At 30.0% G+C, this 27,439-nt stretch overlaps 1 protein-coding gene and 5 long non-coding RNA genes across 8 annotated transcripts in view; 3 read left to right on the top strand and 3 right to left on the bottom strand.

Moving 5' to 3' along the window:
- Window positions 1-9,322, bottom strand: part of LOC123262004 (alpha-1,3-mannosyl-glycoprotein 4-beta-N-acetylglucosaminyltransferase B) — a 102,939-nt gene extending 93,617 nt beyond the window's left edge. For 2 of the 3 annotated variants that reach the window (XM_044723966.1, XM_044723969.1), the window contains exon 1: window positions 9,298-9,321. The gene's annotated coding sequence lies outside the window, so the exon portion shown is untranslated. Of the gene's footprint in view, window positions 1-9,297 lie in introns of all 3 variants that reach the window. The other variant, XM_044723968.1, reaches the window with a different exon arrangement.
- LOC123262007 lies at window positions 7,732-8,364 on the top strand. Its single transcript, XR_006508825.1, has 2 exons — window positions 7,732-8,162; window positions 8,266-8,364. It is a non-coding gene; the product is annotated as an uncharacterized LOC123262007 (long non-coding RNA).
- An 8,165-nt stretch (window positions 9,323-17,487) lies between the features above and the next one.
- Window positions 17,488-20,786, top strand: LOC123260967. The gene is made up of 2 exons (XR_006508587.1): window positions 17,488-19,333; window positions 19,425-20,786. It is a non-coding gene; the product is annotated as an uncharacterized LOC123260967 (long non-coding RNA).
- A 343-nt stretch (window positions 20,787-21,129) lies between these two features.
- Window positions 21,130-22,758, bottom strand: LOC123260968. Its single transcript, XR_006508588.1, has 2 exons — window positions 22,188-22,758; window positions 21,130-21,269 (listed from the first exon to the last, which is right to left on the bottom strand). It is a non-coding gene; the product is annotated as an uncharacterized LOC123260968 (long non-coding RNA).
- A 138-nt stretch (window positions 22,759-22,896) lies between these two features.
- LOC123260966 lies at window positions 22,897-24,251 on the top strand. Its single transcript, XR_006508586.1, has 3 exons — window positions 22,897-23,494; window positions 23,620-23,919; window positions 23,996-24,251. It is a non-coding gene; the product is annotated as an uncharacterized LOC123260966 (long non-coding RNA).
- Window positions 24,252-24,802: 551 nt separating this feature from the next.
- Window positions 24,803-26,045, bottom strand: LOC123260965. The gene is made up of 4 exons (XR_006508585.1): window positions 25,914-26,045; window positions 25,279-25,517; window positions 25,032-25,170; window positions 24,803-24,957 (listed from the first exon to the last, which is right to left on the bottom strand). It is a non-coding gene; the product is annotated as an uncharacterized LOC123260965 (long non-coding RNA).
- Window positions 26,046-27,439: the final 1,394 nt, after the last annotated feature.

Genomic DNA, 27,439 nt, shown 5'->3' with positions numbered 1-27,439 from the left:
TTCTTTAGGCTCTAAAGACAGTGACATGGGGAAACCACAGGAAAAACCCATGTCGATACAAATATATACATCATATTAATATTAATATGAATCTATCATTATTTGGTTATTAATCCATATAAAAACTATCCTTTAGTTAAACTAAAACATTAATATTATTTAATAATTATAAGATATTCTAAAAGTATTTGTTTATTTATCTAACAAATGGTCCTAGTGTTGGTTGTTTTAAGGCTTTATGCTTTCTATTTCGTATTTATTATATCTCATAATTTGTGACCTCTTGAGAATATTTAGCTAAAATGATTTTAGTTAGAAAAACCCTTAATAAAATGTTTAACACGTGTTTTCCTTTTTATGAGTTTTCACAAAGGTCTAGTTGTTAAGTAACACGTGTGCATTTTATTCAAGTACTTTTATAGTTCTGGGAAATGTTGACAAAGTTAGTTGGTTGATTGTTTATTTAAGGAGATTACTATACTTTAACTTATGTGCTACAACAATTTTGTATATAAACAAAATGCATTATTTGTAATATATAATTTATTATAAATTAAGTTAAATAATTCAAATTATAGTGAATTTTGCCGCGTAATGCATCAAATCGACATCTACTATATCATCGGATATAACACCTTCCCTCGTAAATTAAAATTCGACATACATGTTATGTCGAATTTTCTTCAACTATAACTGTAATTGAAAGCCAAATGAAACTGCTGGGTAATGAATTAGTAATTTAGTATGAAAAGAATAACGAGAGTTTCTCCAAAATTGTTTTCACACATTTAAATTGCTTATACGTTACATCCACTCGGTGCTTCGATTTTAATGTTAAATTTTTATTTGAATATTTTTTTTTTTTTTTTTTTTTTTTTTATTTTTATTATTATTTTTATTTTTTTTTTTTTTTATTATTAGTCAATAGGTATTGTTACAGACAGGACAGAGTGTTTACTTATTTCTAGGTACATGATTGTATATAGACATACACATACAACAATTTTACACATACATCCATGTAAACATATAACTTAAAGATATAATATATTTTAATACATGAAACATTGTACTATTTTATATTTACTAATCATAGATATGCCAGCTTTAATTTGTTAGTGTGAACTACTTTGGTTCGGGAAGGAGTTAATTGGATTGTTACGTTCCCATTGTTGAAAACCTCTGTAATTTTATACGGGCCGGTATAATTGGGGTCTAGTTTATTTGTCTTCGAATCGTTTACTAAAAATGCCCAGTCTCCTTCGGTAAATTCTTTAGGGTTGACTCTACGATCATAATACTCTTTGGATTTTAATTTTGCTCTTTCTAAATTTGCAGCAGCTTTTGATTGTGTTTCTCTTAATTTTATTACTAGATCTCCTAAATAATCGATGTAAGTTTTATCGTTACTCTCGCGAATAAAGCTTGATGGAAATTTGGCAATCCCCCCAAATATTAATTCATGTGGGGTAAATCCTGTACCTTCATGGATGGAGGTATTATAAGAAAACATTGCATACTTTAACCAGGTATCCCAATCCCGATTTTGGTCAATAAAATGTCGAAGATATTCAACCAATACTAAATGACTTCGTTCTAAAGAACCATTTGTTTGTGGATGAAAAGCAGTGGTCTGGAATTTCCTGATTTTAAATAATTTTGCTAAATGTTTCATAACTAGTCCTGTAAAGTTTTTTACCTTGATCCGTGAGAATAGATTCAGGGCAACCGAATATGCAAATGAAGTTTTCAGCAAAGACTTTAGCAATATTTTCAGCGGTAGCTTCTGCTAAAGGAATGGCTAATGAATATTTAGTTAAATTATCTTGAATGGTTAGTACATATTTATTACCAGAGTTGGTTATCGGTAGTGGCCCCACGATATCGAGAGCAATCTTTTCAAATGCAACTTGTGGTGTGTCAGTTATTATCATGGGTTGCCTTGTCTTAACACGTACTAATTTATTTCTTTGACACAAAATACATTGTCTAATAAAATTTTGAACCTCAGTCTTCATGTTTTCCCAATAATATTGTTGCCTTATACGACCGTAGGTTTTTATGACACCCTTATGACCCCCTACTGCTGATTCATGTGTTTCTCGTATAATTTCTGGTCTGCGCTCGACCGGAGGAACTTCGATTTGGTTTAAACAAAGTGTTATGTAGTACCCTTCTGGAAATGTTTTAGTTAAATGTGATTTTATGTTACCCCATGGTAATTTATCTAATCCATCCCCCGTTCTTGCTATTCTAACTGTTTTTACATCAAAATAGTCCATTGCTTCTTTTAATTTAGTTATACCCGTAAGAACGTCATTTAACTGGGTCCTATCTTCTATTTTTAATTTAACTATTACCGTAAAAATGTGAAGGTTTCTCTTTTTAGAAATTATTACTTGACCTATTTCTACCTGGTCAGGAAATTCCGCTACGTTAATAAAATTTTTATTTATAAGTTCTTGAGTTATTTGGGTTTTTGATTTAAAATCGGCTGACCAAAAATGAGCAATATTATCTTTTTTCATAAATATACCATCTCTAGTTTCGGAGAACACGTCGGGTAATGTTACCCTTTTTAAACGCTTTGGAGGTTGGGTGGCGTTTTCGGGGATTTTATCAATTTCTTCGTCAGAGGAGTAAAGATCATCATCAGAAACGGGTTCGGGAAAAGAATCGTCACTGTCGGAATCATCTGTCTCACTAGCTGCAGCAGGATACAAAGAAACCTGACGCTCACAACTATCTACACTTGTTGTTTCTTTAACTTCAACTCCATTTGACTCTATCTCACTTCTTTTAGATGACTCAAATGTTAGTACTTCAGCATGCACATTCAATATTTCTCTTACATCAGACATATCGAGGGGGGAGGACGTCCTCACTGGCATCTCTTGCATGGGGAGCTCACAACCCCATGCTAACTTTGAGCTTGGTATAACTATTGCGGGTGCGTTATGCATCCATGCCAGGGCTCTTTGCGACCTTTCTGAAGGGTATGCTCGTTTTGGATCCAACAACCGGTCTCCCTGAGCCCAGAGTACTGGCTCCGTTCGGGGCACAACTTCGTCTTTGACGTCAGGTCGACAGGTCGTCGGGAAAGCATCACTCTCCTTCTGAATTTTTTCTGGCTTTAACTTTAACTTTGATGCCTTAAACAATCTTTGGGGTAAATCATTCTTCTCAACAGTCTTTAAATCATTTGACTGCTTAAACTTGCTGAGCTCATCTTCAAGAAGTGGTTCATTAAATTTTGTACTTTTAGTCAATAAAATATTAACTAAATTTATATTAGCAGGATTTCTAGAGAGAGCATCAGCATTCGCATTTAATCGGCCTGGCTTATAAATGATATCGTACTGATACTCTCGTAATTTCAATAGCCAGTGTAGAAGTCGTGAGGTAGGGTCCTTAATTCTATGAGCCCAAACTAAAGGTCTATGATCAGTGACTAAATAGAACTTTTTACCATACAAGTAAGGTCGATAGTGTTTTACCGCAAAACCAATTGCAAATAACTCTTTTTCGATAACGGAATAGTTTAACTCTGCTCCTTTTAGGAGTTTTGAGGCATAGGCAACGGAAGATCTTTTCCGATCTCACCTTGACTTAGAACAGCACCGAGAGCATAGAAAGATGCGTCGGTAGTTACAATAAAAGGTTTTGTGAAATCGGGAAACTTTAGAATGGGTTCTTGACATAACAAATCTCGGAGATTTTCAAAGGCCTTTTGTCTTTCGTCAGACCAACGAAAAGGTTGCCCTTTCTTCAATAGTTGAGTAAAGGGGCGAGATATTGATGCAAAATTAGGTATGAACCGGCGATAATAGCCTGTTAAGCCCAAAAACTCTCTTATTTTCTTTGCATTAGTAGGGACAGGGAAGTTTTTGACTGAACTTATTTTGCCAGGATCGGGACTCAACCCATCCTGACTAATTATGTGACCTAGGTAAGTGACGCTTGTTTGAAGAAACCGACATTTATCCGTTTGTAACAATAGCCTAGCCGTCTGTAGCCTTCCCAACAACTTAATTACTTTTCTTTCATGCTCTTCTAATGAACTAGCGTAAACAACGATATCATCAAGGTAAACAAATAGTTCAATACCTTGTAACCCTGACAATATATTGTCCATTAATCGTTGGAATGTACTAGGGGAGTTCTTCAGCCCAAAAGGCATTCTTTTGAAATGATAATGACCGTTGGGGGTAGAGAAAGCAGTTTTAATTTTGTCTGCTTCATCCATGAGGATCTGATGAAATCCGGAGGCTAAGTCAAATACTGAGAAATATTTAGCACCACCAAGTTGATCTAAAATCTCTACAATATTTGGCAGGGGATACGCATCTCCGACGGTTTTTTCATTAAGGTGACGAAAATCAATGACAACTCGCCATCTTTTTCGCCAGATGAACTTGGTTTTTTGCTGACTATCCATACTGGTGAATTATACGGAGAGTTACTTGTTTCTATTATCCCTCCTTCTAACATTTCTTTTACCTGCCTTTGAATTTCCTCTTTATGCACTTGTGGATACCTGTACTGTCTTGTATTAATTGGTATATCGTCAGTTGTTATAATTTTATGTTTCACGTCATTAGTTCCTATTAATTTATCCCCAGGCAAATAAAATTGATATGGAAATTTGACAACTATTCTTACTATGCTGTTTCTTTCTTCTGTATTTAGTTCGTCAAGATGTAGTGTTTGTATTAGTTTTTGGACTCTTTCCCGTGTCAAGTCATCTCGAGTTTTATCACTTATATTTTCTTCCCTTTTTCTATTCTTGTTTAGACCTTCAGTTTCAATTTCCTCCAGCGTCACAGATGGTAGTTCTATCTTCCTTTCCTCTTCATTACAATTTACTACAAAAATCCAGGCGATCCCGTTTCTATTTCTAACTAAGGCACTTCCAGCATATATATTTTGCTCCAAATTAAGTTTTTGTATTACTCCTTCTTGTACCTCTCGGTTTGTTATTCTAACTGCAACCTGCATCCTACATCTTGCTGGGATTTTGACATAATGTTTTTCCAACGGTATACTGATATGTTTACGATTTATTTTCAAAGCATTGTCCTCGAAACAGATGGTGGCCTTGAAAGTTTGAAGAAAATCTAAGCCCAAAATTCCGTCTTGTTTTAGGGGTATATCCGGTCCAATAACTTGAAATTTACAACAAATAGAATTAAAATTAATAGAAACTTGCCCGAGGGTGATGGCTGATCCAGACGTTATTCCTGAAAGTTTATATTTAACACTTTTGTCGATTTTTAAGCTCGGTGATAAACAAGATATTTTTATCAAATTAACGTCTGCGCCTGAGTCTATTAGTAGTCAGTACTTTTGCATTTTTAATAGTTCATCACTGGTAATAGTGATGCAGGGTGGCGTAACATGGTTTGATTCGGCAAGTTGTATAGACGCTTCAATTTGGGATGTTGACCGTTCCGTTTCGACTTTATTACTTTGATTTGTACCGTTATTTTGATCGCTGCCATCAGTAATAGCGGCTTGGTTTGGGTTAGAATTATTTGTTACACCCATAGTATGTTTTCGTCTACAAACAGAAGCTACGTGATTCCTTCTACCGCAAGCTGTACAAAACAAATTTGAAGCTCTACATTCCGACTTAATGTGTCCTTGACCTCCACATCGGTAGCAAATCTTAGATTTCCGGTTAAATTTATGAAAATTTTCGTCATTGTATGTCTGAGCCACGTGTACGGCAGCAACTGCAGGATGATTTTTAAAACTTGAGCCTTGACCTGGCTTGTGATGATTATTATTTCTCTTTCCTCCTTGGTAACCGCCCGTGAAATTAATGTAACCTGATGTATCATTAGTTCCCATATTATGAGCCCGAGTATTGAAAAGTGAATCCCTCTGTTCCAGTTCCTTTTCTAATTCTAAAGCTAAATCGATCGCTTGTAATAAAGTTAAAGGTTTTGACTCGCTACCCAAAGCCCTAACTGTCCTCTTAAACCGCGTACAAAACTGTCCCGCGCTCCTTCTCGTGTGCTCGCTAATAACCCGGTTCTTATTTCTCCCGAATGTTTGTCAATAATTACTTCAGAAGTACCTTGGACGATTTCTTTGATTCTAGTTGCAAAATCTACAATAGATTCGCCTTCATTTTGATGGATATTAGAAAGAAGTGATTGCCACTGAGACAATGTGCGCCTTGGCGCTAAAGCAATTTTGAGGTTGTTCAGAACTTCTTCAAAAGTTAATTCTGATTCACTCGAAACATATCTACTAGCTTTGCCTTGAATGCGGGACTTTATTAATTGAGTCAAATACAATTTACCAGATGGATGTATCAAATTTACCGTTTGTTTGCAAAGTTCAATGAAACTATTTACCGGCATATTTTCTCCATTGAAAATAGGAATTAAACTCACTGCATCTTTGATATTCATATAAGCGAGGGTGAAAAAGATCGTTTGATCTTTGAAGATTATTTGTAGCATAACTGTGTTCATTATTTTTACTAGGTAAAACAGGTGTATTGAGCAGTGTAAGATTATTGAAAGTATTAGTAATTGGGATAGAATTATCAAAAGTTGCCGAGGAAAGGCCAGACGTACTTTCAGTATTATTGTTACTAATAGGAATACTTTCGACTACTTCTTCTGGTACTGTGAGAGGGGTTTCTTCTATAGCAATGATTTTTGTGGAAGGGGTTGAAGTTGACATTTTGGTGCCGTTCATTGAGATGTAAAACCTAAATATTTCTTACTAAATTATTTAAGTTAACTAGAAATTTTATAAATTGAAATAAAATATGGATCCAATTATCCTCGGATAAAATGATAATAATTCAAATTTGTCGTTAAATGATATTGAGATTGACAGGTGTTTTGACAGCTTTTAGTATAATTTATCTTTTATAAAATTTTAATAAAATTTAAGAGCAATTTTACTTATGCAGTAACAAAACTATGATCGCAAATTTTTAAAATAATTTTCAGTATCAACAGTTAGTCAATTTTATCAAATAGTCCCGAAATTTATCAAGCTTCTGTCGATCTCGATGTCATAATAATTGCTACTTTACCAAAATCTTTAACTGACGTTATATAAGATTATTATTTTAAAAATCAATAGATTTCATCGCTAGCATATCATATGACTTACAATTATAACTTACAGTTTGCAGATGTGATACAGGCAGAATACTTATAACTATTAAAATTCACTGTCACTCACAAATTGCCCTTTTTAAACACTAATTTTTGCACTACCGCTAAATTCACTACACAGATGGCTGTATCTCAGGTAGCAGTTCCTTAGTAGATGACCCTCGATGGTTGGATTGGCTCGTTCAATTTCCACTTGGTTTCCTGGATCGTTGACCTCGTAGATTATTTCAGTGGTCCTTGATTCTCGATTTCCTCGATGATTTCGATGACCCCTGATTTTTGGTTTCGTAGATGTGTCCAATGGAAATCGAATTTGTCACCGAAATTTTGCGTTTTTAAATTTGAATGGGGTGAATTAATTAATTCACCTGAATCCCGACTACTGTGACTATCCCACCGCTGTCACCAGTTGTTATGTCCAGCGAGGTCACTAGATTGCTCGTAACGCCTCTTCTGGACTGAAGTGTGAGTTGTAGTCACGCGGGATCAATTTAAATTTGTTGTTGTTTATTAATTCAGTTTTTGATAATGGGATTTGTTAGATTAAATTAAGAAAAGGGGGAAACTTTAGTTAGGCGAACTGTTTTAAATGATAAATAAATAATTATCAGAGAGCTTGATTTTATTCAGTGGTTTCATCTACAGCAAGTGCTCGGTTACGGCTCTCAGGGAGAAGTGTTATTACAAGGAGTCTCGGTTTTAGGTCCGAGTTTTCCAGTTTCACTTCCTCCCTCTCTGGTTCACACCAATACACTTAACATATACATGTCTTCATCTAACGTTTACAGAACGCATACAATAACATATATTCGAATACACACTAATACTTATAACTTTTATATGTAGGTTTACTGTATACTAACTAGGTACCCACACACAGACATATGTGAGGGCTGTCATGCTATCCTATATTATTCTTATACTTTAGATTCTTATATTTGTTAGTTACAATAGTTATTACTTTTGGTGTTTAACTAATTATTTCTACCCTTATTATTTATTATAATATTATTCTTAGTCAGTATTTTACTATTATTATTATAGTATTATAATTGCATGTATTATTGCTTATTAAATATTAACAAAGTTAGATTATAATATTTCTTTTATGTATTTTTAGTGTTGCGGCTGTGGTCCGACTTGTGCCTTTTGTATCGCATTTGCCCTGTTCCTCACCTTTCTTTAGGCTCTAAAGACAGTGACATGGGGAAACCACAGGGAAAACCCATGTCGATACAAATATATACATCATATTAAAAATAATATGAATCTATCATTATTTGGTTATTAATCCATATAAAAACTATCCTTTAGTTAAACTAAAAACATTAATATTATTTAATAATTATAAGATATTCTAAAAGTATTTGTTTATTTATCTAACAAATGGTCCTAGTGTTGGTTGTTTTAAGGCTTTATGCTTTCTATTTCGTATTTATTATATCTCATAATTTGTGACCTCTTGAGAATATTTAGCTAAAATGATTTTAGTTAGAAAAACCCTTAATAAAATGTTTAACACGTGTTTTCCTTTTTATGAGTTTTCACAAAGGTCTAGTTGTTAAGTAACACGTGTGCATTTTATTCAAGTACTTTTATAGTTCTGGGAAATGTTGACAAAGTTAGTTGGTTGATTGTTTATTTAAGGAGATTACTATACTTTAACTTATGTGCTACAACAATTTTGTATATAAACAAAATGCATTATTTGTAATATATAATTTATTATAAATTAAGTTAAATAATTCAAATTATAGTGAATTTGCCGCGTAATGCATCAAATCGACATCTACTATATCATCGGATATAACACAAGTAAGAAAAATCGAAAGTTTACTTATCAGCCTATGTTATACCCTAACCTATTTGGATCAACAATAACAACAACAACAACAACAACACATAATTTTTATGACAAATCAATCACAACAAAAAAAATGATTTAAAAAATTTCCGCTAATAACTTTTTTCAATTTTCACATGCGGTATTTTTTTATTAAATTTTTTTCATAATAATTTCACTGTTATAAAATTCTAAAAAAATTTATAACATTTGTCAACTTTAGTGTCATAATTTAATGAATATTGGAATATTTATTAATATTTTTATAGATATCAATAGGTTAGAATAAAGAATAGCTATAGATTTTACCTCATCGAAATCCATTATATTTTTTTTATTTTAATGTTTCATAAACAATAAATAATATTTTTAATTTAATTAAATAGTGCATAAGCGTCAATTAAATAAAGCTCAGAATTTTCAGCTTTATCACTGCTCTTTATCTAGATGGCGCTTTGATCGAAATTATACAGTGTGATCGAATTCGACGCTCGAAGCTGGCGTCAAGCGTCATCGTGAAATCGCACCTTTAAGTTGTAACCTCATGATGACGCTTGACGCTAGCTTTGAGCGTCAAACTATAGCTCCACCTAGCTGAAATAAATAAAGACATATCCAGCGTCAAATGCCAGCGTCAAATTAAAAAAATCAGCGGCGAAAAAAATGTATGAATATCGAAAGTCGATATCTCGAGATATACCTAGAAGCTAGTTCTTAACCTAATTTTTATAAAAACACATGGTAATAGTAAAATAACTTATGACAACAATAAATGTTAAACATTAATGAAATAATTACATCAAATTTAAGTGACTTATCGAAATTTCAATGGCAGATGAATATGATTATCAATTGTGGATTTATCAGTGTCAAAAAATAATTCGTCAAGCGCAAATAAAAAAAAAAATTCGACGTAAAAGGATCATATGTGCTTTATTATGCAATGAAATAGTTATCCAGAGATCTAAAAAAAAATATACACCAAAGAAATTTTGGATCCATCCTTTATTTAAATTACGACGAGAGCATGGATTTTTCGAAGCCGTCTTCCCAACTCTTTCTTCATACTCTGAAAAAATTGAAAATTATATTCGAATGACAGCTGTACAATTTGAGCAGCTCTTATATCTAGTTGGCCCGAAAATATCAATAATTGATTACTTTTTTCATATAAAAAATAATTTAACCAAATTTTATCCAAACATTTTTCCCACATTTATTGTTTCCATTTTAAATAATGTATTACTTACATCGACGAAATCTTCAAACAGTGCCATTGCATTTGCCTTCTAAAATTAATATTATTCTATATTTATTTATTTGTAAATTGACGCTCCACCCTCAGCATAAAAAGCTAAACCGAGTTTAGCTTTTTACGATTTGACGCTACTAAGTTTTTTCCAGGTGGCAGCACGGCCTAAATTAACCACGTGACCCAATTTGACGCTCATAACCAGCGTCAAGCGTCAGCATGAGGTTACACCTTTATTGTTTTTATCCCGTTTTGCAAAAATTGAGTTTTTATTAGATCTCGACGTTTTAAGGGGCTCACTGAATTTGGCCCCACTTTTTTCGATTTTCGGATTTTTTTTATTTTTAATTGTTTGTTCGCCGTTTGTTCGTTAATGTTCGAATGTAAAAATCGTTTGTTCGTCTTTTATTTATTTATAATTAATTAAACAAATGGTCACCCTTAAGTTGGCCCCCCTTACTAGATATCTTTATTTTTATCGCTCAGATTAATTAATTTTGATCAATTATCGTTTGTTCGACGACTACTGGTGATTGTTCGATCATAAAAATAATTAAATTCCCAATTATTAATTATTTTATATCTAATAAGCAAACCATCAATTCACGCCTACACTGCGCATGCGCCAGCAGTTTAATGGCGACTGAGCGATGCATAGTGCATATCATGTAAAAAAATGACATTATAAATAATGCTCCATTTCGAATATCATCAAATTATACGATTTGAATGAAGTATTTATTCAACAGTATGGGTACCTCGATTAAATATAAAGGTATTTAATTCTGATTAGAAAATATTGTAAGTAGTTCCGATAGTGGTAAATTTTATGGAGTGTACATGTGTATATGTGTAAATTTAGACAAAACCGTAGAAGTAGCAGTGATATCTCACACTCCGATAGAAAATGTGACTGTAATTCTCACGAAAATCAGAGGCATTTTCAAGGGTTCCAGGGTTCCGAAGGACGTCGAGGTGGGTGTAGAGGTAGCTGTAGCAACTGGATTCAACATTATTTTTCATGGTTGTGGACGATGAAAACGTTATTCTGACTCTAAAAATCAACAGGGTAATGCTGTTAGTGAACCCAAGAATAATATGAAATTCAATAATGATTACAATGTTAGGTAAATTAATACTGAAATAATTCAAAAAATTTAGTTAAGCTTTTAATTGTATTACTATTTCGTCGGTGATGATTATTTTTACTATTTTTTATTCATAGATTTTTTTATACTATATAAACTGATTTATCAGTTTAGATTATGATTGGCCAAAATAAATGTTGATGTTGATACCAAGAACAAGAAAAAATATGACAGTAGAGATGAAACTGGAGTTGGTGAAAGAGAATCTGCAGAGAAAACTGATGTTATTCACTACGGCAAAGTCAAATCGTTATTTAATGATATTAACTGTGATGGCGACGATGAGAGTGAAAAGTTAGTATTGCTTTCAAGTGTATTTTCTTTTTTTTTAAATTAAGAAATTAACCTTAAGTTTTTAACGTTAATATTTTATTATTTTTATTTTATAAAAAAGAGACCGTTGTACAAAAATAGCGATCAATGTTAAATTGATAAAAAGTTATTTTATTTGGAGAAAGTAATTAATAATTTTTCTTGTAACAAGTCTATCAAAAATTCGAAAACTTTGTAACAATGAAAAATCAAAATTAACTTTCTCACAAAAAATTTTTATTTCCCGATAGAAAATCTCAGCATTCGAATTGACGAACCGAGCGTAAGTTGAAATGAAAAACGAAGTATCCTGTTGGCTGGGTTCTAGATGACTGCATTTTTCATGGACGTGGACGATAAGAGCATGGTGGTACTTATCCTCCAAATCAAAAGGGTAACGCGGGCAATAAACCTTTAAATACTCTAAAATTTAAAGTGATTTTGAGGAACTAAATTTCAACTTCGATAACTCAGGTAAATTTTCATTAGCACTACTACTTATTACACTAAAAAAAAGGTTTGCTTGAACTACGAAAATTTTTCGAAAAAATCATGTATTTTGGTATTTGGTACTAAAAGACAATTCCTTAAGACAAGGATATTTCATTCCAGCCAAGATAAAATTCGTTTTCCCAATTATTATCTTGAGTCGAGAAAATTAGTTCTTCAATAATAAAATTCTATATACTTATCATAAATTACCCTCATAGATAACGTAAAATTTGTGCTGGATTCCTTTTAATGATTGAGTTGAATGATAAATATGATTATCACGCTATATTAATTAGATATGTTTATTAAAACTACTTTTTAATCAATGGCGTTTAATTTATATTATAATCGTTCACTTTTTCATTATTTTTTATTTTTTTAATAAGAATTAAAAAATGTGATGATCCATGTTAAAATTAAAAAAAAAAAAATTGATGCTGGCATTGAGAATGAAAAAAAAAAAAAGAATTACAATCGCCCTTTAATTATTGACGTTTGGCTTATGCACATAGCGCATATATTTTTTTAATAAATTTCATTTTAAATGTTGATGATTTTTTATTTAGATCACGACTGGCTGAATAAAATAGATGCTAGTATGGAAAATGAGGATAAAATTGACATTGCATTTAAGACTGAAGCTAATGAACGAGGACCTGGTGAGGAAACTGATACTCTCCATGATAAAGCTAAATTCGTTTCTCATCAATATGTAGTCATCAACATGAGTATGGGGTCAGTATTTTTTCATACCATATTTATTTATTTATCTATTTTTACACATTCATAATCATTTGGTAGTTTAAATGTATTTAACTATACCTATTCAGTAATTAAATTTAAAGCTTATCTGTTAGTGTAAAAAGTGTAAAAATTAATTATTGTACAATTTTTGTTTATTTATTTAATTATTATTGCTAAAAAATTTAAATTATCGATGAAGTGGAGTTATCATATGCCGGTATAGTAAAATTTGATTTTATCGTGGAAAAATTAGACAAATTTGTTATTTTATAACTAAAAATAACAAATAATAAATAACAAATAACAAATGAATTAAAAGTGTGATGAGTTACAGCTTTAAAAAAAAAATTTTTTTTCGAAAATTCACCTTTAATTGATCGTCAGTTATTATTAATATACATATATTATTATACTTGTAGTGCTGACAGCTTTAACAAATGACAACTACGTCCGTTATATTATTGTATAGATATATTGTTGCTTCCATTGTTGTAAGAAAATTTACCAACTAAGTTAGGTGTAGAAGGTTAATATTAATAATTTTTTTGATCTGATTATTTTAATAATTTTTTTGTTTTTTTTTTCTCTTACAGGCAGCTTTCGAGTAACTTATTATGCCACCTGTAGCAGCTGTGCCGGTCGATTTAGCTGTGAAAGTATTAAAAAAATACATAGCTCATTTCGCCAATGATGAATTTCCATTATGGAAGTCAGAAATTTGGAAAAAAATTGCCAACGATCCTGAGCTAGAGGGTAAATGGTCTATTGGTAGCGTGAGAACGAATGTTAGAGAAGATAGAAGAGGAATTTTGAGTGAAGCCAGAAGACAGTGTGGTATCACTGTAAATATTATATCTAATAAAAAATCAAACGTAAATGAAAATTGTGACATCTCAGAAGAGTCAGATGAAGATTGTGACGAGGATGATTTGAATGAAGAATCAGATTCTGAGAATGATGATATTTATAAGCATGAATGTTTTACAGTAGAAATTTCCCGGGATCTGTGGAATGAAATACACAACCATGAGCCTCTGCTTTACAAAGGTCGCAAATATATTGGGTTTAAACCCAAGGTGTGGACAAATGCAGTATCTACTGCTTTTTGGAAGCAGCACCATTTAAAGTGTGCTTTCGTGTTTAAAAGAGGCAGAATTACCGAAAATGGAAGAAATTATGCGACTATAACCGGACGCTGTAGAGCTAAAAATTGTCACAATCCAGTGAAAGGAATAATTAAAGACTGTCCTGGAGAGGTCGGGCCCGTATATATTAAAATGTTTTGTCGTGATACTCGTTTCGTAAAGCACGAAGATGTCAAAAGACCACTTAACGGAACAGAACGTGTGAAAGTGCAAGCAGAACTTTTGAAAACTCGTGCTTCTGCTTGGAGGAACGATAAAGCCAAAGATTATATAGATCCGGGAGATACTGGTTCGCCGTTCGTGTATGATTCGAATACTCTGCATCAAGCGAAGAAAGAAGCTAGCAACAAGAAACTTGGTATTAAAACTGATGACACGCGAGACATGATTTTAGCGATTAGAAACATGAATGTTGATCCGTCTTATGTTAATTCGATTTTGGCGATTGGTGATACACCATTTTATGTATTTTATGCAACTCCAACGCAGTTTCAAGCATACAGTGAATATCAACGCACACATCGGCAATATTCATGTGTATGTATAGATGCAACCGGTGGTGTTGCAAAAAAACTCATCGATTCAAGAGGCGACAAGACAGGTTATATTTTTTTGTACGAAATTGTGATAAATTTTAATGGAACTTCAGTAGCCGTGTATCAAATGTTGTCGGAGGTACATGACACTTCTTTCATCGCTTTTTGGCTCTCGCGATGGGTACAGAAAGTTAAATTACCCAGCCAAGCAGTTTCTGATGGCTCAAAAGCCCTCTTAAATGCGATGTCGATTGCTTTTAATAATAAAACATTAAAAGAATATATTAATTTTTGTTTTGAAGCATTAATTACTGGAACTAATAAACGCCCCAACACGTTTATTAGATTAGATACTGCACATTTCATCCATTCTGTGTCTAGGTGGAAGTGTTTTGAATCAGCATTAAGTAAAATAGTTAAGACTTTTTTTATCCGTTGCATGGCGCTAATTGTTGACTGTCGAGATTTAAAACAACTGGAAGAAATTTTTATTTTAATGCTAATTGTTGCGAACACAGAGTTTGAAGATTCAATAATTGCTGTTGATAATAACTGTATGACCCCTTTAGACGCCAGAAAACGCTTGGAGGGATTTATTTCTGATAGAAACATTAAAGTCGCAGAAAGTGATTTAGATGAACCTGATTCGGACGACAAAATTCTTCTGGATAAGCTTTCTAATTTTGATACAGATCACCTCGGTTGGTCTGTCTCCATTTTAACGTGGGTCGATAATTTAAGTCGAAAAGCTAATACAATTATTTTTACTGGGTCGAATCTAAATAGCTTTCGTGTACGTGGTTTATATGACAGACTACTAGAAAAAATTAAAGAGTTTCCAATTTTTACAAATATTTGCACTCCAGAGACGATGTCTAGAGGAACATCTTGTTTCGTAGAAGGTGACTTTAAAGATTTAAAATTGGATTTAGAGCAACAAGTTAAATTACCTACTACGATTCTTAAATTTTTAAAGCTTCACATATCACAATTATTAGGTGGGATTTGTATATTTCGAGCTAAAGTCAATAAGTTCATTGTCGATAATCAATTTAAGGATGACATGAATGAATGTGAACACGGAAAATGGTTTGAAAACTGGAAAGGGCAAGGAAAGGAAAAAACTGCTAGAAATGCATGGACAGCTTGTGAAAATCCAACAAAAGAAGAAAATGATGAAAAAAATGATAACGATGTTATATTTGTTAATAGTGAAAGCCCAAATAACGATTCCTCAATTTCCCATGATCATGATTATTCGATTAAATCGGAGAACTTGGAAAACGTTTCATCGTCGACACAAATCACAGAAATTAGTCCAAATGAAAACAATCATAATGATAACAAGAAAAATGTAAATATTACAACTGACTTACCTTCTATTGAAGTAAATAATGATTGTTTACTTAAAGCTGTAGAAGAGATAAATAAGAATAAGATGGACAATAAAAACGAAACCAAATATTTTCAGAATTATCCTGAAGTAAAACTCCAAAACAATTTAATTAATGAAAAAGTGAAAAAAATTTTTGTTTTAAATAATGGAAATTTATCTGGTTCGGTTTTTTTCAGTAAAGAAAATTGGATAGTATACAATACGTGTCCTTTTGACACGATTGTTCAAGTATTATTTCATAGTGCACTAGAACATCCAAACTTTCATGAATTTCTCACACAATCTAATATTCCAGTTTTTAAATTTTTATCAGATTTTATGAACAGTGGGCCATCTAAAAAAATTTATGAAAAGAGACTATCACTACTGCATCCATTATACATTGGAACAAATGATGGGAAATTGCAGAAGATATCTGACAAAGGTTCGAAAAGCTCTGTGCTATGTCAGACTATTAATTGTCAAGACAATATTATAAATTTGTGGAAGACATTGTTGCAAGAGGTACCTGGAGTACTTGAAGAGATGATGTGTTCGAATCCAGGTTGTGGTTGCTCTTACACAAAAATTTTACCAGTTCTATTCGTTAACCATAATGTAATAATCAAAAAAGGATTCTCTTCATTGGAAAAAGCTCTAGATTTTCATCCGAAAATTTTTAATGTTTCGTGTTCATCGTGTAAATCTGGGAAACAAACGCGTCATTATACTCCTAAAGAGTGCATTTTTATTGAATTAGATATTCGTGGAAGTAGCAAGGAATCATCTGGACGTACCTGTACATTAAGCGAACTTCCAGCTAAAATTACTTTGAAAGCTCACAATAAGGATGAAATTTATATTGACTTATGTTACCGGTTAGTGAACCTTATTTTATATTATTTTTACATGTATGTATTTAGAACTAAAAATTATTATTCTATGTAAATTTTCAGATTGTCTGGAGTAGCAGCTTATGATGTCGGTCATTATTTTGCATACTGTAGGAAAATATCAGGTAGTTGGAAAAAATTCAATGACCTCAAAGTGAAACCTGAGTATGTGTCACCTAGCACTCAATTGCAGCCTCACGGAGTTTTTTATGTTTTAGAACCACAATGAGTCATTCAATTGTGATTTTTTAACGAGTTAAAGAATGTTATGTTCTTGTGATTTTATTTTTATACTTTTTAGAAAAAATGACCAATGATAAATAGTAATAATGATAAGCAATTATAGTTAACATTAAAATATAGTATTTTTAGATTAAATATGCAATATTAAGTTTCGATCTTTAATTTAAAAAATTTTAAGCTAATTTTTTTTTTAAAATATAAACTTCAAAATATTTTAATTTATAATTGTGTGACTTATTTTTATCATTTTCACATTGCTATTCAAGTAATATAGATTCTTTAGTAATTAATTGAATCTGCTTAATTTTTATTATCTTTCATTGAGTAATTAATTTAAATCTTAAAATAAATTAGTAAAAGATAAATTATTTGACTTCAGTGTCTCAATACTTATATAATTGATTTTTCTGAATGTTTTGAAATGAATCTTCACTATGTGGTATCTTATAAAAAATAACTTTAGTATTTTGACTTGGTTTTTAACTAAGAATGAACATTGATTTGTATAATTACTAAAATTATTTAAGAAATGAAGAAGTTTGGATTAAATGATGAAATTTGAGTGTACTTTTATAAATTTGTGACTTAAGTGCTTAATTAAAAAGCCTGATTTAGAAAAAATTTCATAATATTCATTGTGATATAATAATAAAAGAGTTTGAAATTATTAGCAATTATAATGATGACTGGTGTTATTTTCCTTAGGAAAATCTGAGAGAAATTAAAATTCGAGACAATTACAGGAAGTCGGTTTAACTTTGATGTTTTATACTTACAATGAAATATTTTACTATCAAACGAAAATAACTTTATTAATAGATTAAATATAAAGACTTAAAAAACTATAACCAAATCATTTAACTCCATCAAAAAAATGAATCCAGTTCAATAAATAGACCTATTTTAAAAACAGTAAAAAATCATTTTCGACTGACGGTGTGTCTGATGAATTATTTTATAAGACACGGTGAGTCCTTTTATTTATAAATTAAAATTTGTGAGCATTTTTTATATTTAGTCTAATTACTAATTGATATTTAATAAGTAGGCATGAATGAATTTTCTCACTGAACATTGGTTATCAACGTTAGCTACTGTAATGAATGGTACGATTGAGTTGAACGAGACTGGTGAATAAATCTCTCTAAGCTCATCCATGGGTTGATCGATGAAACAGTTATGCAAACATATCTTTGATAACCCGTTTAAAACTTGGAAGGATAAATTGCAAAATAGAATAGAAAACTGCGTTAATATACTTGCTGATTTTTACATAAGATGAGATTTTTACTGTGTTGGTGGATATTTTCATGGATATTCGACATTGTTGTTTAATAAGTATTCAATATTACAAAAGTTGAGGAACGTTTATAAATTTTATTGATGGTGTTCATATCATTATTACAGTATATTTCCATAGTTTATTTAATAAAAGATAAATTTGAATTAAGATATCAAATCATAAAGAACAAGAATCTATTAATATTAAAGAAAATTCTGATGATTTAATGACAAAAAAAAAAATTTATTGCTTTAACCCGCGATTGTTCAATGAAGACTATCAACTTTTGCTCTTATTCTGCCAGCAGTCTTAAAGACATAGCGGATTCATATTAAACGTAATTTCAAAATTAGTGGGCTGTGTAATTTTGATAATTATAATTATAAACAATTAATAACTTTTTAATCATTTTTTAGGACAGAGCATTAGACCTTAATTATGCGTTTGGTTCAAACATGTACTCTGAATCATCCCGAAAGTGATATTAAAGTATGGAGATAAATAGACAATTAGTTTTTCTTTGTTTAATCTACTTAAACATCTGTTTGATGATTTAGCTGAAACAGATCAACTACTGTGTAAAAATCAAGACGATATTTAAAACAATGAGACAGGTGCTGGCTTGTTGACAACTTGGATATTGAGTGTCGTTAATTCAAAACAATTTTTATTTAACTATATAAGACTGACAGGAATATACAATAAAATGCAATTTCAAATATTCTAATTTATAGTATTTTATTGTAGGTTTCAAATTAGTAGAAAATTAGGAGATTTACCGAAAATAGGAGAAAAATAACCAAGCGATTGAACTCCATAAGAAAAAAAATTTCAGTCTAACAAACTCAGCATCTTGCGAACAAAACGAAGATTACTTAAAAAAAAAGTATTTCATCTGAAAATTAATTTCATATCAATGTATTGTAAGTTCTTATGGTTATAATTAACAATTTGAAATTCTTTTATAAATTTATACTAAAAATTAATACCATATATTTATTTTTTATTAATTAGATAGATTTAATTTACTACAGGGGATGCTACGAATAAGCTTAACAAGAGTATTTTAATAAATTGATTAAATATGAAAGAATAAATTGCAAAATAAAAAATTGTCCATCAAAGTATTTTTTAGCTTTGTCATTTAGACGCATTTACAAAGAGGACAAGTACTTTTATTAAATAAATAATTAAATGATCACTGTCTAACCGAAACGAGAGTAATAACAGGATAAAGAATTTCGTATGCCTAACCCTATAAAGAAAAAATGATTAGTTCGAGATAAAAAAACACCGTTATCTTAGAATTATGTAAATGTAAATTAAAAAAATGAACTTTTTTTAATTAAAATGAAGTTTTATGAAACCTTTTGATTATTTACTTTTATTAAAATTACAAAGTTATTTTTTTTAATTAAAAGACAATATTGAAACTACAATTAAAATGTCCAAGAATGTCAAATGTATACACTTTTACTAGAAAAAAATTTCTTATTCTACATAGGTATGTTTAATGTCCATTTTTCATAACAAAATTATGTACAGTGTTTAATCTCCATAATTTTTTAGTGGTTGATTAATTTTTAGAAAGAAATTTCTTTCATCATAATTAACAATTTTCAATGAAAAAAATTACAAAACACGATACATAAAAAAAAATCTGCACATTTTTTGAGGTTAACTAATAGTTTATCAACAATCATATATACTTATATACATTTTTAACAGAATTATAAACAGGCCTACCATTTTAGCAAAGAAACAAATTAAAAACAGTTGTATGATATACACACCCACACACATATGTACATATAAGTTAAATTCATATGTAATTAAAGCAATTACTCTTTTTGTTTACTCTACAAACAGCTTTATGAGTTAAGTGCATATATTGGACGTCATGCAAGTAAATGGACTATATAGACATTAGATGTTTTTCGATGATTATTAATAAGTACATTATTTATTAATAATGATTCTTTTACTTTAATCATTTTCCTTTAATCATAAAACCGTCAACCATTTAGCATTTCAAAAAGTTTGTTAAAGAAGCTTTAATTTCATTCTTGTTTATTTTAGAAACAATGAAGATAATCCTTGAAAATGATGGAAAGTAATTTTTGGTTAACGCCAGAAAAATAATCTAGAAAAATTACTTTAATTTTCTAATAATTAAGATATATGAACAAAAGAGTTCTGTATTTTTCATAACGGTAAAAAGGTGGATTGTATCCACTAATTAACATAATTAATAAAATGTTGACTTATACTTAATTCATATTTATTGAAATAACATTATTGACTTAGTGAGTGCACCGAGCTCTCCGGTTACCTGACATGAAAATTAACTTAGCTTAAATTGTGGCCAAGAAAAATTATAATAAAAAACTGAAATGTAGAAATCTAAAAAAATAAAAGATGCAATTTTTTAAAAAAAATTTTTCCGAACAAATTTTTTCGTTAAATAAAATTAAAAATTGTAAAGTCACTGCTATGTAACTTTTATGTCAATTAAGTTAATATAGACGTGAATAAATAATTTTTTAAAATAAAATCCTGTTTATAGAGTATATATATATATATAATAAGTTTATTCTTCCATATTAAATGAATTTCTACTAAATGTCCCTGCAATATATTTCTTGAACTTATAAATAATCATCATTTCAACAAAAACAGATTGTGTGTGCATTACATTTACATTTTTTGAACTACGTAATGAATTTAGAAATTATTAATTTTATTATAAAATACAAGTATTATAACTATCTCCTATTGCATGGTAATGAATAGTATCATTTTAACACGAAAGTTGTACTTCTAAAATATTCTTAGAATAATTAGAAATCACCGAAATTTCTATTGGGTGATTCTCTGTAAGGATGTTTTTTGCTGTCCCAGGCATTTTTTTATTAGAAAAATTGTTATTTTGTTACTAAATAAATTTTATTACAAAAGTAAAAAACGTTTCTATTTGGAGCATTGAAAACTAAAATGGAATAAATTTTGGTTTTGCTATACATTCGTAAACCACCGAAATGTCAGTCCCCTGGGATGTCCCAGTCCCAAAATTAAAACTTTAAGATTAAATTTTAAGTTATTCGTCAATAATATATATTTTGGTCCATAATGTTTATAAACTTAATTAGTTAACTAATAATCTTCTTTAATAAAAGTACCGAAAGTTAATTTGTTTCATTAACTTCATTAAACCAAAGTTTGTCGCAGGCATTTTAAGATTAGTCCCCTGCTAGAAGTTCAAAGCCAAAAAAAAAAATCTAGCGTGTTATTTTACCTTTTGTAAGGTTTATAAGGATCTAACTAGCCTTAAGTTAATAATCATAGGGCTGTTAGCGCTTTATCGCCATTTTATTTAGTGTCAAAGCACCGTTTGTGCTGGAAATATGTGTCTGGGCGACTTCAAAACTCAGTCCCCTGACAACTATTTTGATTTATAAAATTGGATACCTAAGTCTTAATATCATTCTAATTCATGTAAACATTCATTGAGAACTTGAAAAGTTGAATGCATTGGAATAGTTTGCTTGATTTTTCTCAATTTGATAAAAAAAATCAGTCCCTTGGCAGTCAGTCCCCTGTCATGTTACATGGCAAAAGATACACAAATATCGAAAAAGCAAAAATTAATTCGGCTGTTTATTTATTATAACTAAGCTGATAGTTTTGTAGCCCTTGTTAATTTTTTTTCCAATAAAATCAAAAATAATTTGGTCGGACAGTTTTGTACAGATTTAAGACGTCCTTACAGAGAATCACCCATATGCTTGTTAATATTCAATATCATTAAAAATGACTGAATTTATTAAAACCACGCTAATCGTACTCTAACGACTAATTGGCCGTCTTCACCCACATTTTTTTGTCGAAGTATTGTTGAAGTTTTCAATATTTTTTTGATCTACATAAGAAATAATTAGACAGTATAAACGCACTCGTTAACAAAACGCTAGTAAATACGGCCATTGCCAGCTGATGGACAAAATCGGCGCATGCGCAGTGTAGGCGTGAATTGAGGGTTTGCTTATTAGATATAAAATAATTAATAATTGGGAATTTGATTATTTTTATGATCGAACAATCACCAATAGTCGTCGAACAAACGATAATTGATCAAAATTAATTAATCTGAGCGATAAAAATAAAGATATCTAGTAAGGGGGGCCAACTTAAGGGTGACCATTTGTTTAATTAATTATAAATAAATAAAAGACGAACAAACGATTTTTACATTCGAACATTAACGAACAAACGGCGAACAAACAATTAAAAATAAAAAAAATCCGAAAATCGAAAAAAGTGGGGCCAAATTCAGTGAGCCGTTTTAAGGTCACAGGAAGCATCCCTTACTACCCCTGCGAAGTTGTCACTAATCTGTATTATGTTATGCTTCCATCTAGTGGATGTTATTTTTATTTATTGAAAACTTTACTTAGAGCTGTATTCATAGTTCCGGCTTAAGTGTAAGTGCACCTTAAGCACAAGCTTAAGGCAGCGTTTAGATTCATATACGGCTTTCTTAAGATATACTTCAAAATTTGATCTTATCTAAGACATGTGGCTGGGATAAATATTCATAATTTTAACTTAAGACAAGCTTGAGCATTAGATATTTCTGATGTATTCATATTCAAATAAGACGGTCTTATAAAATACCTTAACCTTACTTTTCATCCAAATAAGAGAGTTTTTTTCTAAGTCATCATTTCAGTTGACTTGAGATAATCTTAAATGTATTTACAGTGAAAAAAGTGGTTCAAATAATGAATTTTTTGGGGTTATATAATATTGACATCGACGATAATAATGATATCAATTTTGATTTGGACGACGATGATTTAATCATACGTATTCCAAAACGTTATATTCGAGATGTGCAAGATCCTTTTGATTTTTGTTCAGACATCGAATTCAAGTAAAGATATAGATTTGACAAGGATAATGTTAAATTCGGAATATTACCTCTTATAGAACAAAATTTAACTAAAGTCAATAAACGAGGATTACCAATCCCACCAATTTTTCAATTATTATGATTGCGATTTTATGCAACTGCAAGTTTTCAGGTAATTATAAATCAAGTTGAGAATATTTATTTCTTATTTACAGTTATTTGCTAACTTAGAGAACACTGAAAAGAGCGTTTTTATTTTTCAAACAAATATATATTTTGATAAAACTATTCTTACAGCTCATTTTAGGTGATACCATGACAGTATCACAACCAACAGTTTCCAGAATAGTTTTTTGGGTGAGCGTTTTACTTGCAAGCGAAATTCATGATTACATTAAAATGCCTCGAACTCAAGCAGCAAAATTAGAAAACCAGAGACTTTTTGAACGTTTGGGATTTGGTAATGGAGCAATTGGAATACCCGGGGTTGATGGAGCAATTGATTGCACTTATATCCGATGAGTTCATACAATGTTTCAAAATATTAATGAAATCAACAGAAATCGAAAGGGCTATTTTTTTTCTCTGAATGTACAAGTAAGTATTTCTTTTATTTTCACTAGTCATTACAGACTGAACAACTTATAATATGATAATTTTTATTATTTCGTAGGCGATTGTTGGCTCATGGATGGAATTTTTAGATATTGTTCCAGAATGGCCTGGTAGCGCTCATGATAGTCGAATTTTTCAAAATTCTCGAATTTACATGAGATATTCTGAACGTGAACTAACTGGGATACTTGTCTACGTATTCTTGATAATTTGTAATCATAAATTAAAGTCACAATTTTATCTCAGTTGAATTCCGAACTGTAAATGTAATAAATTCAGAATTGTAAATATAATGGATTCTATAAAAATTTAAACTTTCGTTAAATAGATATCATTTGTAATTACTTTTTCAAAAATATATCTATAAGAAAAGTTTTTGAACGTGTTTTAATAAAAAACAAAATTTTTTATAAAAAAACTATTTTTATTTTCAACCTTGACATTTTTGGTTTGATTACATTAAAAAAAGTAATTTATTTAATATAAAAATTTAATACATGCTTTAATAAAAGTTACGGGCTTAACACTCTAATATAGTTAAAAATTGCATTCAAATGCACTTTAAAATTAAAATACTGTTAGCCCTTGGTACTTGAAAAGTTTTTAACGTACAGTATAAAATTATTTGTATTTTAAAAATTGCTATCACCTTATAAAATCTTTCAAACTAACGATAAATTTTTATCTTTACATTTCTATGCTATTTATTATCAAAATTAATAATAAATTAGAAATATCCAGAAAAAATCATGTCAATCATGCCCGTAATTCTTATTTTGTTGTCTTAATAAATTTAACTCACTTAGTTCAGCTGCAGCGGTTGCTGCACGAATCTCTAATTTATATTTTTGTTTCAGGTGTTCTATTGTTAGATTATGTATCTCTTCTTTATGTTGACATTTCAGTTGAAATAATTTCTCTTCTTGCTTTATTATTTTCTTAACCTTTCGCTTCTATAGAATTTCTCGTCTTCATTGGGTGGATTTTTTCTTCCTTTAGTTCTTTTCCTATATTGTTGAGCTAAGATGATTTTAAAAATATTAATTAAAATATATATTTTAAGTATTATGGCTAATAAAACTATTTCTACCAACGATTTTTTAGTAACAATAGACGATGAGGGTTCACGTGGTAATTCTTCATCATCATTGCCATCATTCTCATCATCTGGGAATAGTTGTTCAAGGCTTATGTATTCTTCACATTCCATTGAGTCAACAGCATTACACTTAGCTAGATAAAAAATATTTCTTATAATTTCATTAATAGTGAACGATTAACCAATATATAAGAAAGTCAGAACTGCAAATATCTTGGTAGTTTTAAAAATAAAATAATTACAGAAGGAAAAAAAGATGAAAACGTCCTAGTAACTTCTTCTTCAGACTTATTTGAAGAAAATAAAATCGGTGCAGTTTTAATTAAGTTTGGGGCAATAAGGAAATATCAGGATCAACTTCAGAATCTGGAATTGATGGACCGACCCCAGTTGCAAGGCGATGTTGCTTTTTGGTTGTCAGCGCATTCCGTTGTTTTGTTTTTAGATTTGACCAAAGTTTTTTGAGTTGATCTGCATTTCGCTGCAATATTTTTAAAAATTATTATAAATTCGGCATACTATGTATTAAAAAAATAAAGATGAAATTAACAGATAACTAACAATTTTTAATTGTTTCTCTTTGAAAAAATCAAAATAAAACGCAATTAACGAAAAAATTTCACATCCCAAGCGGCACAAATTTTTTCGTTAATGTTTTGTTAAATTTAAGTTGACAATTATTAATTTTTAACTTCTTGTTGAGTGAAATCTACCAAAAGTTAACATTTTTTTTGTGACGCTTGGGATGTAGAAAATTTGAAAACTACAAGTCCAATTTTCAAGAAAAACTTTCTAAAACTAATTTATTTGTAAAATTTAATTAAAAACTGATCAAGTGGCTGGTAATTTTAGAGTCATATTAAAAATTTAATTTTACCCTTTCAGTAATTATACTAGATGAATTAAAGTCGGTTGCGATGAAATCCCATGCTTCTTTTTTTTCACTTAATGTAGCAGCATAACTCTTTTTATTTTCAATTACTTGGGCATAATTTTTAAAATTTGTAGAAAATATTTTTTTCTACAGCGGTAAAATTAGTACTTTTTCCTTTTTTTGACATATTTTCTTCTGATCTTGCGGTAATAATTTTCTAGTTGAATTAGAGGCTTGAATTTGAGGCTTACAATTTTCTAAGGTACATTTGTACATCTGTTTACAATTTTGAATAAAAAACTTCATTGTCAAAATTTAAGTACTTTTCAACCAATGAGATTGTTGGAAACATAAGAATTTTCACGGAAATTGACGAACACGCGTTGACTTGGTCTTAAGTTGGGTCTTACTAAAGCTTATCTTACTGAAAATAAGATCCTGCTTAAAACTTTTTACTTACTCAAGTTTATCTTAAAGAATGACTCTGAAAACATCATAACTTACAGCCGATAAGGCCGTCTTCATGAAGACAGGCTTAAGTACAAACTTAAGACCGAACTATGAATACGGCCCTTACTGTCGTTCTTTCGCCCGGGAGTATTAAAATACTCGGTTTCAGCGCGGGAAAGGAATCATTTTAAATAAAAGAATTCTATTTAGACGTTATTTAATTTTGATCAAAATTATTTAGTTAGTTTCAATTTATTATTCAAGTTGACAAAATATTAAAAAGCTTCAAAATATAAAATTGAGGTTTACAATGACGCGATCTTAGCAATCTAAGCTCTCGGTGAGAAGTGTCGTTACATAGTTTTTCCGAAGAGCTTCAAACTCCGTTCTTCTCCCACCATAACTTCCATACATACATCCACTCTAAGGAATACATAAGCACACACATTTTCTACTACTTATAAATGATCCTTATATACTAACATGTATTTTCTCTATATCTATATATATTTATTTCAGCCTATCGGCCTGAAAGTTAGACCACTAATATACACTTTTAGCAATACAGTCATTATGTTTATTTAACTATTTTTATTAATTTAACAGACCCTTTTAAAATCTATTTATAATAAAAATTAACTTATAATTAACTTGAAATTAAATTACTATAAAAATTATAATAAACTATAACATGAAAATATATATATTATATTATTTATAATATGTTGAATTAATGTTTGAGTTTGGCTAATTAATAACTTGAATTAAATATTATTTCTATTGTTTTACAATCGGATTTTTTAATAAAATTATAAGTCAGTTTAATTATTATCATGTATAAAAGAATAGACATTATCGTTTAATTACAAATTAAATAATAATTAAATAATGATTTAATAATAAATTAATTAAATAATAATTATTAATTATAAATCAAATACAAGATAATAATTATAAATTATTTTAACTTAATAGATTTTAACAGTAAATGTTACTTAACAATCTTATTTTTGTTTAGTTACATATGGTTTTTTATTATTCTTTGTTACTTTAGAACAAGGGTCTATTGAATTTTACAC

The sequence above is a fragment of the Cotesia glomerata genome, linkage group LG3, assembly GCF_020080835.1.
Source record: "Cotesia glomerata isolate CgM1 linkage group LG3, MPM_Cglom_v2.3, whole genome shotgun sequence".
NCBI classification, from domain to species: Eukaryota; Metazoa; Arthropoda; class Insecta; order Hymenoptera; family Braconidae; genus Cotesia; species Cotesia glomerata.
The sequence above is the reverse complement of the archived record's forward strand: the minus strand, read 5'-3'. Positions and strand labels throughout refer to the sequence as shown.